The sequence below is a fragment of the Serinus canaria genome, chromosome 4, assembly GCF_022539315.1.
Source record: "Serinus canaria isolate serCan28SL12 chromosome 4, serCan2020, whole genome shotgun sequence".
In the NCBI taxonomy this organism is placed as follows: domain Eukaryota; kingdom Metazoa; phylum Chordata; class Aves; order Passeriformes; family Fringillidae; genus Serinus; species Serinus canaria.
In genome coordinates this window covers 65049973-65065084 of record NC_066317.1, presented here as the reverse complement: position 1 = coordinate 65065084, position 15112 = coordinate 65049973, and positions in this window count along the sequence as shown.

Genomic DNA, 15112 nt, shown 5'->3' with positions numbered 1-15112 from the left:
TGGAATAGAAAAAACCCAAAACAACTCTCTAAAAAGACAGTAAAATATATCACAACACTTTCCAAAGTGCTGGGTAAACTCAGGTCCTTCATAAATTCTCATATGTGGTTCCTGAAAAGAAACACAGAAGTGTGGATCTTGAACAAGCCTTCTACATGGCAAAACTGAAAAAATGCTCATTTCTGCTGAATAAGAAATTTTCAGTTTATAGAAGGTTTCTCACACATGCAAACAGTGAACTTTTAGAAGAGGTATTTTGCTTGGTGTGGGCAGAGTTATGAGGAAGGACAAGCTGAATAAAGTTTGGAAGATATCTCTGAATGCTGTGGGGTCACCCAAAAATGTGTCACAGCACTATTTCAGGTTTCTGCCACAAGAGCCAAGAGTATCATTTCAGAGGCTGAAACAGTTTTACTGGAAAGAAACTAGCTCCAGGAACCAAAATTAGCAGATTTTGGAGAAACAAAGGAGAACCACCAGAGACAGAAAGACCCATTCCACATGTTGAAAAGCTGATCAGGCAAGAAGAAAGTTTGAATGATATTTGGCCAGATCAGTGGAAGCTAGAATGACCTTGGGGAGTGGGGGTGTGTCTGAGTAAACCCTATTATAAATATTTAAATCTCTATCATCCCTAAATTACAGAAGGACCATGCTATGGTATGGACATGAGCAGCCAGGGCTAGTAAGAATAAAAAGCTTTAGTCTCCAAAAGCTGCAGAGAGCATCAAAAAAGCAGCAGGTGAGGAAGCCCTTGCAGCACACCTGGAGAGATATCAAGGGCACGTTTTGGGAGAGAAAAAGGCCTGGCAAGGACGTGGAACCACAAGCCACTGACTTCTGTTTTGTTACAGCTGCATCCAGAGTAATTCTTCCTGCCAAAGAAATACTAGGTTGTCTGTTTTTCCTAAGGTAAATAACCTTCATGGCCCCCACTTGTGCAGCTGTGTAGAGCAGAATACAGCAATGCTTATTGGAATTGCACCCTCAGCTGAAGGCCACGTTTGTAGCTGTCAGCACACAGAGATAGTAAGAAGAAATTAATCTTTGTCCCCAAAGCAGTCTATAGTACTAACAGTTGCAGGAGATTTGTACCAAAAGTCCCAGAGGAGTTAAGCCCATACACAGAGGTGGGAGCAAACCCAAAATCCTGCTCTTAGCCCACTGCTGTGTTTGGTTCTGCCTCTACCAAATATTTTCCCAAATCCACCCCACAAAGACCAAGTGGTGAAAATAAACACACTGTTTGCAAAAGCTTTTACATTTCACACTTTGGATTGAGTGTAAAAACTCACCCCTGAGAAACTCATAAACAGATGCACATTTGGAACAACGAGCTCTGTACTCATGTTTCACTTCTTCATTAGACACTCACACTCAACTGCTCCGTCTCAAACTGATGGAATCCAGCCTTTGTGGTGTGAAGAATTTGCAATGAAATGCAGTCTGGGCCCACAGACCATGGCTCCAAGCTGAAGACAATTTGATGGATGGTGCATTGACCACAGAAACGGGTTCAAAAGAAATCAGTTTGGCATTCTGGATAATTTTGAAAGTATTTTTGATCAATGGTGTTTGGAAGTCTCAGGAACATTAATTCCATATCCAGTTTGCCAAAATGTCTACCTTAGATAGAATTTATAAGTATACATGTCAAGATATATTTAAAATCCTTTGAGACTTCCAAGTACACGAATAACACACGTATCATTACTACCTTTTTTTAACATAGCATCATATAAATCAAATGAAAGCACCAGGCTTTCTCAACTAAGGAAAACCACTTCACTTAAAATAACAAAGGTAATACTTATTTATTAATGTACAATGTCCAAAATTCCTATTAAAATCTGTCAAGAACATTTTAATGCAGCACACTTTCAGGAATTGAAATTAACACATACTTGCTCAGAGGTTAAATCCACCACTTTTCTGTATCCATATTTTTCATTTCAAAGGTTAGGAAGTCCCTGGTTGCTCCTTCGAAAAAGTGCAAAAACACCATGTTGAAAAATGGAAACAGATCTGAAAGTACCCACTGTCATTTATCAACTGCCTTGTGTCAAGGTACCATTAGGTGTTCTTCAACAATGCATTTGAGGAGAAAAATTTTTCAGAAGCATTTCCTCACACTCTCTGGGATGGTGTCAGTGAATGAGGAGATTATGAAATTGCTCATTAGCCAGTTCTTGCTATCTGATGGGGACTGTTCTCAGCAATGGCAAATGGAATTCCCCCTGCATGGCAGATTATGGTAGAGTTGAGGACACAGGGAAGAAAAAGGTCAGCATTGCCATTTCCATGCTTCCAGACAGTGGCAGACTCACATGATCAAATGCTTGGCATGAGCAATTTCATTTTAAGTAAGTTGTTCTGAGCGTATATTGAAGCATGCAGAGACTCTAGAACAGACAAAGTTAAATTAGGTTAGGGCTGTTTTGGTTTTTTTTTTCCACAACCATCTTATAAATTTACAGAAGTAATTCTGTGACTGAGTTTTAGGAAGCAGAAGAAATCTTGACTGTTGCTCCTTAGATAACCATCCAAACAACACAATCATAACTTCAGAGCCTGTGAGAAGAAGATAAAAGATCTTATTATTTCCTTGGCTGATGATAATATCCTGAATGATAAGGAGCAGCATGTCATTCTGCAAACCTGACCTCATTCAAAATTGTTTCCTTGAGGCTGGACAACTGCAGTTGGATCCTGGTGCAATTCTTCATAACAAAACTGCATTTACCTTTCCTGTCAGGGACACTCATTCAACACTTCTGTAACATCCCCTGACCACCTTGGGCAGCAGGCAAAGATCAGTGTTGTTGAAAAGCACTGTTCGTATCTACTCATATGCAGGAGACATTTTCAGGGTAGGGACAGCACACCTCCTTCAGCTCTGCTCTGGGATGGCACCATATTGTCCCTAGAACATGATAGGAGCCTTCTCTTTTGATTTGGTACAAGAACCTTTGGTTTGGCCAAGGCTCTGTCTGCTTCTGGGACAAGTGTTCCAAATCTTCAGGCAAAATTAACCTTTCCCTAACTCTAGCTCCTTCCTTTACTTCTTTCTATAGGGTTTCCTTATCTTCTCTTCCAAGTGCAAAATTCTGATATTTGGTTCTCTTCCTCAGGCTCTCTCTTTGCCCTCTCACCTCTGAAAAACCCACATTTCACCTTCTTGCTCTTGCTCATACTTTTGTACACCCCCCATGTTACTCAGTTCTCTTACTCTTCTCATTTTCCACATCACTCAGTAACTCAAATCCTTGCTTAAGCATGAAAACCTCATTTCAGGCATTGGTACAGTTGTGGTAGATCAATTAAAAAAGACCAAGGACAGACCAGACTATCTGTCAGCAGAACAGACATAGATGTGAGCAAACCAGGAGCTCAGCAACCTCTCCACTTCCTGCATATGTAAAAAGCTGTCTTGAGCAGGAGGTGCATTGAAGATATTCAAGTAAGGAAAATTATTGTTAATAATCACATCTTCCCTATGAAAGCAGCAAAGGGCCTTTATACAAAGCATAATCTGAATAATGTTATTGTGTTTTCTGAACTACTTCTGCACAGTTTTAATGTGAATCTTCCTTTAGCATTTCTTGCCATCTTCAGTATCACAGTGAGCTTGACAAAGTCAAAGACTCAAATTTAAGTGAGGCTCCTGGGATCTGTGACATCTCAGAACCAGAGATCAAGCAGGAGAAAACACCATGAGAAAGACAATTCCACTCCCCAAAACCATTAGCCCATCAGGTGAGGCACACTTAGTGGCCTATTTACTTTTGACTTAAACTTTACATGAAGTCAGGGAACAGCCCAGGCTTTGAAGGACTGCCAAGGCAAAAGGGACAGTTCTGCATGTGCCACCTTGTGCATGTCAAACAATGTTAACACTGAAAGGCTCATTGTTAGAGCCTCACTGAGGACGTTAGCAAGAGGAAGGAAAATTGGGTATAGAAGGACACTACATAATTATTTTGAGTTTGCAAAAAGAATTTGATTTGGCAAGTCTGAGCAGAAGAGATGTTGCTCTCTGAATTGGGGGTTAGTTAGTGGAAAAAGGTCACTTTTGAAACAACAAAAATATGCTGTAAATCTGTAAAGACATTTCACAAGTGAGAACTGGCAACAAGCAGAGTGACTCCCCTCTATATGTTACTTGGGGGAGTCTAAAATTATTAAAGTTATGTACCTCTAGGATATTATTTCATCTTAAAAGAAATATAAGATTTATATTTCTTTTAAGGTGAAATAAGGTTCTAGAGGTACATATATAAGAAATATAAGTTGACTCTATCTATAGCATGCACAGCTCCAAACCATTCTATGTTTTCATAAATGTTTCTCCTCCTCTTTTGGTGTAATGAGAAACTATTTGTGGGTTGTTTTTTTTTTTCATAAATATTGCCCAGAAAATGATAGTGGTAACTGCAAAGAGGCAGTGTTTTACCTGTCACTGAGTAAATAATTCCAAAGTTTTTCATTTCCCCCAAAGATTTAAGGGCTGTTGGGAAAATGGATATGTGAAGGAAGGTGATGGTAAGAATTTTCCAGTTAAGTTTTCTGCCAGGTCATCTTCCAGTGGGCTCAAGCACTGAGGAGTCTACAAAGGAAATCTCTGCCTGAAGCTGATCACTGTGAAACACTCCAGGGGTGCATGGCACTTCCAGCCTCCTCTGACTGGCTTTATGGTCATGTCAGTGAAGGCACTTGAGGTTTTCAGACTGTGTAGAATGCCTTGCCTCACAAACACACATATTCCAGTTGATTTTTGGGGTAGTCATTTCCATGAAAGTTAGTGTCACACTTCCAGCAGAATCAAGAAGGTTGGGCTAAGCCAGGATAATCTACAAGAAAACAGAGTGGAGGATTTCTGGCTTCTCTGAAGAGAGAGGGTAATGCAAGCAAGGTGAGTATCATCACTGGTCTTGTGTCCTCTTAACATGTAGAAGAAGCTGGAATAAGATTCAAGGGCACTGTGTGGCTGGGGCAGAGGAGGACAGTGGCATTAGAGATGGCAAATCAGACGGCAAATTGATTTCTCTGTACTTACAGTGAGCCTGCACTGCTCTTATCCATCCCAAATCACACTTTGATCTATAAGCATTTGGCTTGCTTTTCAATATTTTAGGAACATTGCTCTAACATGTGAGTCGTGGTCTTGTTTGTGAAGGAGCAGCAACTGAGATTGCTGCTGGGAATGGGCAAATCCTCAGGAAGCAGTTTCAGTAGAAACTAATCCTAAGAAAAGCTTATCTAAAAGTTCAGCATCAAACTCTGTACAGGAATTAGAAAGAGCTGACAGCAAATTAAATATACTGGAAACTGAAGGGAAATGTGGGGGTGGAAGAAAAATTGAGATATTTTGCTGTTCCCTGACTGTTGCCCCTGGAAAGTCATTCCATCCTGAATTTCTCCAATGCCATATCCTTTGTAAGGTTTCAAAACCAACATTTAAAATATATTTTTAAGGATAACCATGTCTGAAAGTTAAAGCCCTTTGGGGAAGAATAAAAGAGGGACTTCAAAGTAACAAAATGCTAAATCTGGCAACTTGTTTTTAATGGAAGTAAAAACCTGCACCATTTAATACTTTAAAGTGTAATAAGAAGAGAAATGTCACACGTAGAGTTCAATTTTTACCCATGGAATTGTGCCCCTGATTTAACAAATTCCAACTTAAATGCTTCCACCACAACTGAAAAATGTTTTACTGACCTCAAGCTCATTGTACAGCAGAGGTCCAACAGTATTGCTCGGACTGGGATCAAAGAAAATGATTTTTGATTTTCAAAGCAGCCAGCCCAAAGTGAGCTAAATCCAGCTGGCGAATGTTTTGCAGTTCAGCAAGTGTTGAACCCCCTTTTTTGTGGAGTTTTGTTCAGGATGGGGTCTGACATGTTGCATCAAAAGTCTATTTTAGCTTCAGAGGTGTCCCTGCTCTCTCCCTCACTGAAGAATATTGCTGCACATGGTGCTGCAGCGATCTGAGCTGGCTTAGATCAGACTTCAGCCTTGCAGGAGGACCAGGCTGAGCACTGATACTTAGCTACATTCACCCTTTTGGTGTTACAGCTTTCCTCTGGTCCTGAGCAACAAATCTCCACATGAAAGACTGCATGAAATCATGTAATTAGTGTGTTATTCCTAGTTAAATCAGGAGCAATATCAATTCTACCTGTATATTTTTTTAAAATATTTTTTTCATTATTTTCTTCTCACCAACTCAGCTTTTAAATACTCAGGCACCTGGTTTTAATACTCTGAACATGAAACATAATTCTGGATGCTGACACCAAACTGATGCATGTTCTAAGATATTGCTCAGGATCTGTCTCATAAGGTAACACTGATATAACACATATTACCACTATGTGCCAGGTTATTTTCAGCTCTTCACAGTGGGAAACTGCTGTCTTGGATAATAGAGTATCTGCAAGTTATTACATTTTGACCATTGAACCTAATGGTACTGAACAGGGATATTATGATTAATGATCATTATGTGTTTTGGAGATGAAAGAGGCACCAAAATGTGATTTTTGGTATGGCTGTTGAGCCAGCAGGGCAAACTGGTGAGAGCAGACTGAGGCATGAGGACTGATCAGCCCTGCCCAGCCTCTGGTTCTTCTTAGTGTGCAATTGCAGAAGAGTGCAATTGTGTACTCAGTGCAATTGTTCACTTGTGCTCAATATCCTGAGCACCCTCAAAAGTGCTCAGGATACTGAGCTGAATGCTTCTGTTCTGGTTTAGCTGGCATCAGTGTCAGCTGAAATGCAGAGTTTGGGCAAGGGAAGCACAGGCTGCAGTGACAAAAGCACAGCTCAGAGCCCCTTTGTGGGCACCTGAGCAGAGCAGGCATTGTGACATGAGCTTGCATGGCAGACCAGGGGTATGAAAACTCAAACTCTGACGTGCAGAGCAGGAAGCAACCTAGGAGGTGTTTAATACACTCACATGTTTGAACTCTATCCTCTCCCTGCTTGCTGGAGGTCTGGGTGATCTCTGCTGACTTAGGAATCAAAATTATGTGCACAACTCCAGGTGAGCACCTGAACATGTCTAAGAAAAAGCCAGCACACAGCCCATGAGTGCTTTATTGTATGAAATTTCATTTTCTCACTAAACTTATTAACTCAAATCATCATTTGTTTTCCTTTTGGCAGGAGCTATCAAGACACAGAATAGCCTGGCTGATAGGAAAAAAGAGATCATGCTCTATCTTTTCTATTGAACCTGTGCTGCAATAAAGCCTGTCAGGCAAGAGTTACATGGCCAAAGGAGAGAATAATGTCTGGAGACCAGGTTTTCCCTATCCCATGTGAGTACCCTGCTGTTGGTTACTGCACACCTTCCTCAGTCATTCTCCCAGACATATGTCAACCCACTAATGGCTTTGGTCAAACCACTCACTTGAGACATGACTTACTAGCTGCAGAACTCTACAGAGAGATTAAAGCCAAGATACCCAAATTGATTGACTGAACCAACTTGCTGCTAACACAGCACTAACAACTCAACACACTTGGAAAACAAATAGCAAAATAAGCTTGGCTTTCACCACACTTCCTTTGTCATGAAAAAAAAGATCCACACACACAGACCCTTTCCCCTCAAGAAACAGCTTATTGAGGCTTTAATGAGGAGAAAAGTCTCTCTAATTGAGGAGAGGAATAGAGAAAGGATCAGGCAAATTCCCATCTGGCATTTACAGACATATCCACTTTTGCTGCTCATAACAATTAGCATATCTGTGCCAATGACGATTTGCAAGTCTCTGTCTGTGCTGACTTTGGATGTGTCTCAGCTGCAGGGAGGGGGAGCTCCACAGCATTTTGCCATTCTGAGTTTCCTTGTTATCCATATTACCCTCATCCAGAAACCTAGGCAGACCAATCAGACATGTCTCTTTTTAGTGTATAATGAGGATGTGGTAATTGCAGCCTAAGATCCAGAAGTTGGGAAAGGATCCCGCTGTTTGGGTGTATCCATCCAGTTCCTGGGTTTTGGTGAAAAGCTTGGCAAAAACTATGAAACTACAACATAGCAACAGTGCATACATGATGTATGTAGATTATGACACCTCTCAAGATGTTTCCCTCTCTCTTGCAGTGTCCCAGATAGCTTAGCCAAGCAGATGTTCACCATTAATTTGAGCCATGGAAAAAAATGCAAGTTTCACACTAAAAGAAAAATTATGGTACATGGAAGACATCTGAACTATTCTCTGTTTGCTTTGTCTTGCAAGCAATGAGGAATTTGTTTTTTCTGAGTCAGAGCTGGAACAGGAGCAGAGACACCTCACGTTCTGGAAAGATCTCACTATCCAGAATCTCCAGGCACTAGGGAGGACGAGGCCTGTGTCCCTCCCTCAAAGAAATCTCCTGCTTTTCTGTAGAAAAGAATCACTTTTCTGTGAAACAGTCAGGGAAAGAAAGAAGAGATCTTCCTGATGATATTCCACTCATTTTCTCATTCAAGCACATTGTTTTACCCAGTGATTGAGGGAGAAAAGACAGACCCAGCTGCCCTCAAGGTGCAACGGCTTCTGGCTTCATTGTCTTTCTGGGGAAAATGCTTGTTCCATAATTATAACCCCCAATTCCCTCTCAGCCACAAAGCTTTCAATTTCTATAACACTTCAAGTCTCATTTCTAGCTAGAATGAAATACATTCCTTGAAGTTTTCTGGGAAAAGTGTTGGTGATAAAAATTCACTATTGTCCATTGTTGGCACTGCAGAAGGGCTGTTGGAACATGGCATGTAGCCATCATTCCCTCCCACCTTTCCTTCCCAGTGTCAGCACTATCACTGCTGACCCAAATAAATGCATTGTTCCCTGAGGCAGGGAGAATGAAGTTATTCTGATCTGATAAGGCTCCTCCCTGACTATTCACTGCTTGGACTCTGTTACCAGAAAGATGGTCCCCATCTGACTTGGCTGCTCCTCCTGGAATAGCCCCAGATCTTCTCTATACTCCAAGTAGTTTAACCTTTTTCCTTCTCTCTGCAGCAGGTTCACCCATGGAGCACCAAAGAATCCCAGAACTATAGAACATCCCAAGCTGGAAGGGACAAGAGGATCATTGGGTCCAACTCCTTGCCCTGCACAGGAAAATCCCAAAAATGCCACCATGTGCCTGAAAGTATCATTTAAATACTTCTTGTACTACCTCAGTTTGTGACCACAGCCCTGGGGAGCCTGGTCAGTGCCCAGGCATCCTCTGGGGGAAGAAGCTTTTCCTGATATCCAACATAAACCTTCCCCTGATACAACTTCACACCATCCCCTGGTCCTATTGCTGTCCATGCCAGTTTGCAACATGGTTCAAAGACAAAACAGCTTCTGGAACTGCTGCCCTTTCCAGCTGCCACGTGAAAGGCAATGGTTACTGCAGCTCCTCCTTCCACTCCCAGCCAAGCAAGCCAAGCACCACTGCTCAGGTGGAGTGGCAGGACCATGAAATTCTCTGGACACGGGTCCAAGCCATGCACAGTATCTTCCACTATCCCTTGTGCCATGTTTGCAGACTGTTTTCCCTACTTATTTACCTGACTGGAAGGGTGTTCTCATTGCTCTTAGGATCAGGAAAGGTCTTCAGCTTCTTTTGGACTGAACACAAGAGGTTGGTACCATCTCTCCACACATCTCAGGTACTCACTGACCCCTCATCCTTTCCCTGGGGCCCGGGGCAGGCAGCTCTGGGGCACTGCCAGTGTCTGGCTCCATCCCTCCGTGCCAGCCCTGAGAACAGGACGCTTTGTGCAGCCTCAGGAAATGGCAGTTCTGCCGAAGGTCATGGTTTGTGAAACAGACACCTTTTTTTTTTCTTTTCCTTCTTTTCCCTTTACTGGGGAGTTTTTTTACTCCCTTCTCCCTCCTCACCCCACACTTTCCCTGGGCTGGTTCCAAGAACAACCCTGGTGCCATTCTCTCCCACTGAAGGCACAAAGAGCTTCTTTTACAGACCCACTGGCTGTTCAGGATACAAAGAAGTTAAACTAACAATGTGGCGATGCAACAGCCCATTACAGGCAGGTCTGGATGAGTCACAGAAATAAAGAGTAGGAAGGGATTTAAGGGGCCACCTTCCCCTCTCTCCCAAGGCAGCCCATGTATTTTCTCTACATTTTCCAGTGACCTGCTATTTCTGTTCCTCTGGAGTACAGGAAGGTCTTGGTTTCTCCTCAGGAATGGTATTTATTGCCAGGATTTATCACTCCTCGGAACAAGTTTGTCCAGTCTTTATGCTTATTTAGAGAATACACCACATTTAACTGTGGAGTTCAACCCCAGAACAAAATACCATCTGAAAACAGCATTTTAAGTGCACATTTAATCTTGGAAAGAGGCTAATATTCTTCTCTGAAAGTGTTTCTAAGATCTGGGTTGCCTAATGGCTAAGCTCTGATTCTGATGGAGCAAATGCTACATATATTATATGGTGACTGGTACCTGTACTTGCTGCAGTTTGCAGAGATTTACAAAGCAATCTTGAAGATTCAGAAGGAAAACTGGAATTACTGCATTCAACAGCTTTAAAAATAACTTAAAAAACTAACCCAAAAAACAACAAAGCAAATGCTAGTTCCACATTTGGGTTTGTACTCAGCCATGGTTAGATGTAGAATCATCTCAGCTTTACCACCAGAGATTTCTCTCCTTTCATCCAGCCATATCAGAGACATCCACCTGGTTATCCTCATCTGGTTATCCTGGTTATCCACCTGCTTATCCTCATCTTGAACAAAATAAGAGGGAATTATCCATTCATCTCTGGACACGGGTCCAAGCCATGCACAAGATCTTCCACGATCCCTTGTGCCTCGTTTGCAGACTGTTTTACCTATTTTACCTTGATTGGAAAGGTATTCTCTTGCTCTGATGATCAGGAAATGTCTTCAGCTTCTTTTGGACTGAACACAAGAGGTTGGTACCATCTCTCCACACGTCTCAGAGTGCACCCATCATTTGCAGCACTACAACACTGCCTTGGGCCCCACTGAATAAGCAGCCCCAGGAGTGTGGTAGGACAGTCCCCCAGGCCATGGTGGGACCAGGAGCATGGTCCCCCTTGCTGTGAGAGCTCACAGTTTTGGGAGGAGCCCCTTGCTGGGCACGGAGGCTGCAGAAGTGCCTGATGGTGATGCTCTCGCTCTCCTCCAACACGTGCACAAAGCCCAGGGAGTTCTGCTTTTTATGGGAAGGTGAAGCACTTCCAAGAGTAATAAAACAACCTGAAAGAACACACAGCACGCATAAAAATGCCAAATTAAGTTTGTCTTCTGCACCTCAAAATACAGAGGCCACTGGGGACCTACCTGGGGTTTTCTCTGCTGTGGCACAACATGGTCTCACCTGGAGTCCAGCTGAGAATGTTCTTGCTAACAGACAAATAACATTCCTCAAAAGAGTCCATTAAATTCAAGCCTGCTACCGTGATCCAAGCAGGCTTGCAGCCTGCAGCTGCAAAGCATCTGCCTGTGGCTGTCCCTGGATTCCTCATTCCTCACACAGAGCCTGATGCTCTCCAGGAAAAGTCAGACCCTGTCACCTTCAGCACGTCACCCTGCCAGGCACCAGCTCAGTAAAAGGGCACCTCTGTTATGTCCCTGTGCCAGCACCATTAACCAAATATCACCCCCATTATTCCCAGTGAGGTCAGAATAATTTTTACATCAAGGTCTGCAAACAAAGGAAGCCCATCTTCTACAGGGTAAATATTAACAACCCTTGGACTGTTTGCAACTTAATTAAATGCTTTTATGGAATATTTCCCTTGCATGTGTAAAACCTGGATGCTATTTCTGTTGGGTACAAATCTATGGGTGTATTAACTACTGTTAGATAAAATAAAACAAAGAAAAAAACCCTCAACCCAAAATAATTTTTTTTTTACTATTTTATTTCAGTGCTGAGTAGATTAAATTGTCTGACTGAGTTTAATTCAACCTCCTCTAAAGTTTCATAGCACTAGATGTAGATAATTGTTGACTGATAGCACTAAAATTACTAGTAAGAGTTTTTTTTTATCTTTTAGGGATGGAACTTATAAAAAGTTTGAATCTCTAATTTTTTTTTTTTTTTTCCTTAACTAAAACCATTATTATGAAGTTCTCTTCAATTTGTCCTGGAACAGCTTCAGTCATGGCTCAATTCAAGTGGAAACCAAACTGAAAAATGCATTGGTTCTTCTCTCTGGGCTTTGCTAAGTAATTTTGTAATAAAGCAGAATGGAAACAGAAGCACCACACTTCCACTTTGTGAAGCAGTTTGGAAATTCCAGACATTCTTCTGCCCAAATCAGAGCAAACCCTCAAATATTGCAAGATTTTACATGAGTGAAAAATTATCTCAAAAATTACCTTTCTTTTTGACCAGAATATTTTTTAGAAAACTTCATTTAATTTCAACTTTTAAAGGCTAGGTGTACACAAAGTAAAAAAATTAGAAATCTGAAGATAGTTCCAATAGAAGGACATGGGATCAAGTTCTAAATGTACAAATGGAAAGTTTTAATTATTTTGTGATATTTTAATGATTTTTTTTCTGATAGGCAAATAATAGACCACCCTTCATGAAATGTACTAATTTTTGCATCTTTTTCAACCAAATTTCTCCAACCAATCATTTTCTAATAAAGGGAACACTAATTACAAGCATGTGCAAAGCGTTTTCCATTTAAAATGCTTTTTATTGATGGTGAGGATATGTGTGACATCACAGGGTAAAAATAATTAAGAGCACAGCTGAAAACCTGTTTCCATAGCATTAGATAGGGCACTTGGCTCACCTCAAACAGAGAACTTCACAAAGTTAATGGGACTAACAGGACCCTCTTCCACCACCAAATAAGGCAGTATGTGTCAACTGAGTTTGTTGAGTTGCAACATAAGAACCCAGTCTCAGAAGATCTGATCTGTGTTCCTGCCTTGGCCATAAATGTGACAGGTGGCTTTTTGTACCTGTGGGTGTTACAGAGACAAACAGCATCAAATGAAGCTCAAAAAGAAGAGCAATAACTAAGATTTGGAATTCCTAAGTGTTCCTAAGAGGTCTGAGCACACCTACACAATGGAAGTAGCTCTCCAGACAGAACAGACTCCAGGATCCACATCCTGAATAGTGTTGGGTTAGCTAAAGCTGCTTGCTGACTTGTTAATCAGAAGTGAGTATTATCCAGGAAATATTGTCTCCAAATAATGATTTTGTTCTGAGTCTCAGTCAGTCCAGAAATTTTTCTTTTCTTTTTTTTTTTTTTTTTTACAGTAAGCTCCTGATTTTAACTTGCAATAAAAATGTCTGTAAACTTCCAGTGGGTTTAGTAAGCTCAGACTGATACAACAAAAGCAGGGGAAGTGAAATCCTGGCATGATCTGTATGAGACTCTTTTTAGCATACGTTTTCCATACACAGGCTTATATTACAGAACAGCTAATCAATGGAAACATTGTGCTGACATCTGTGTGTAAAATCAGGACCTTGATGTTGACACCTTTCAAATATTTATAGTAGTTATTGTACCAACACCTTCATGGTCTTTCAGCCAAGTTATACACACGTGCCCACATTTTCAAAGAGTCTCTCAAGCTGTGTAGTTTTTGCTGTGGGCTGCAGTGCATATCAAATTTGTAATAAGAATATATTTGTTCAACTTTCCACCCCAAACTCAGGATTGCTGCACATGAATAACACCGATGCGCACAGTGTTTGAATGCCAACATCAAAAGCTCAGGTCCTAATTCCACAAAGTATTTCAAATTAAAATGAGTCCTTTTAAGGACTTGTGAGGCTTTAAGGCAATTTAACTGGGTGCTTTCCCTCCTCCACACTACGTCAGAGCAAATGCAGACTCAGTCTAGATCACAAGGCAACACCTCCAAGCTCTCCCTGCTCCAGGACATCTCTCCACAGTGCTCACATGACTTGTCCCAACCATTTCTCAGAGTCATACCAGCACAGCTGGGCAAGGCACAGTCAGTGCTAACTCTGTGTGGATCCATACAAACCTTCTCCTGCCCTGGAGCTCCACGGTGTACAGTACTGCACCATGGGCACCCTGGGATTTGGGACCCAGCAAATGCTAAATATCATCTTCAGAGGAGGCACTGGATGGGGTCTACCTTCATCCCTCACACTGGGTGAGCTGCCCACCTCCAGTGGTGGGGTGGGATGAGAGGAGGAGAGGAGAATGACAGACCTTACCCAACAAACCCGAACAACACTTTCACACATTCACAGGTGGAGCCTGCAGGGAGACAAGGCTAGAAGCCCACGAGGCCCACACTGCAGGCACCCAGCTCTGGTTTGTGTTTGCACCCCAGACTGGTCACAGCCTTTTGCCATCACCTGGGACAAACCATTCTCAGTGCCTCAGTTCTCATCCATGAAACACACCTGGGTGTGTAAGCACTCCTCTCCAAACAGCTTGTCTTACCTTTTAATTTGAAAATCCAACTTTAGCAGCTGCACATTTTGTTATCTTCCTGGTGTGCTTGTGGTACAAGCAATGTGTTCTTCTACAGCCAAGAAGCTTCTGTTGATCTCAGACTGGAACATGGAAAAGGAGCTATTACAGTTCCCTTGAGAAGATCTCATCTGTCATTTAAAAGTCTGCTTCATATTACTTAATTTTTTTCCAGCAGAGGGGAAAGTGAATAAGGATCTAGTTTTCAGTGTTCTTTGTTTGCTTGACATTGTGAAGTCTAGAAACATCCCAGGCAGACACATGGAAAACTGCTTGTGTGACACTGGCCCAACACTTTTCAAAGTACTATAAATATTTAAATAAAATAGGCACTTGCAAAGTTCAGCCATTTGCATGGATGTTTTCCTTCTGAGCTATAGCTACTCCCTATTCACATGTAGAAATTGGATGAGTATGGTATTTATTGCGCTGGTTAGATCTCACAGCCAAAATAACAGTCTTATTTAGGAGCTGCACTGGTGTTTCACCAGACTAATAAAAGGCAGCCCTGTGTCCCATCTCCAAATATTGGCACTCAAGCTGTTTGGTTGGAAGCAGTTGCCTTGTATACGTGTATACTTACAAAGATTTTCTGTTTCTGTTGCAGACAGAAAGAAACTACTGTTCTTCTACTGAACAA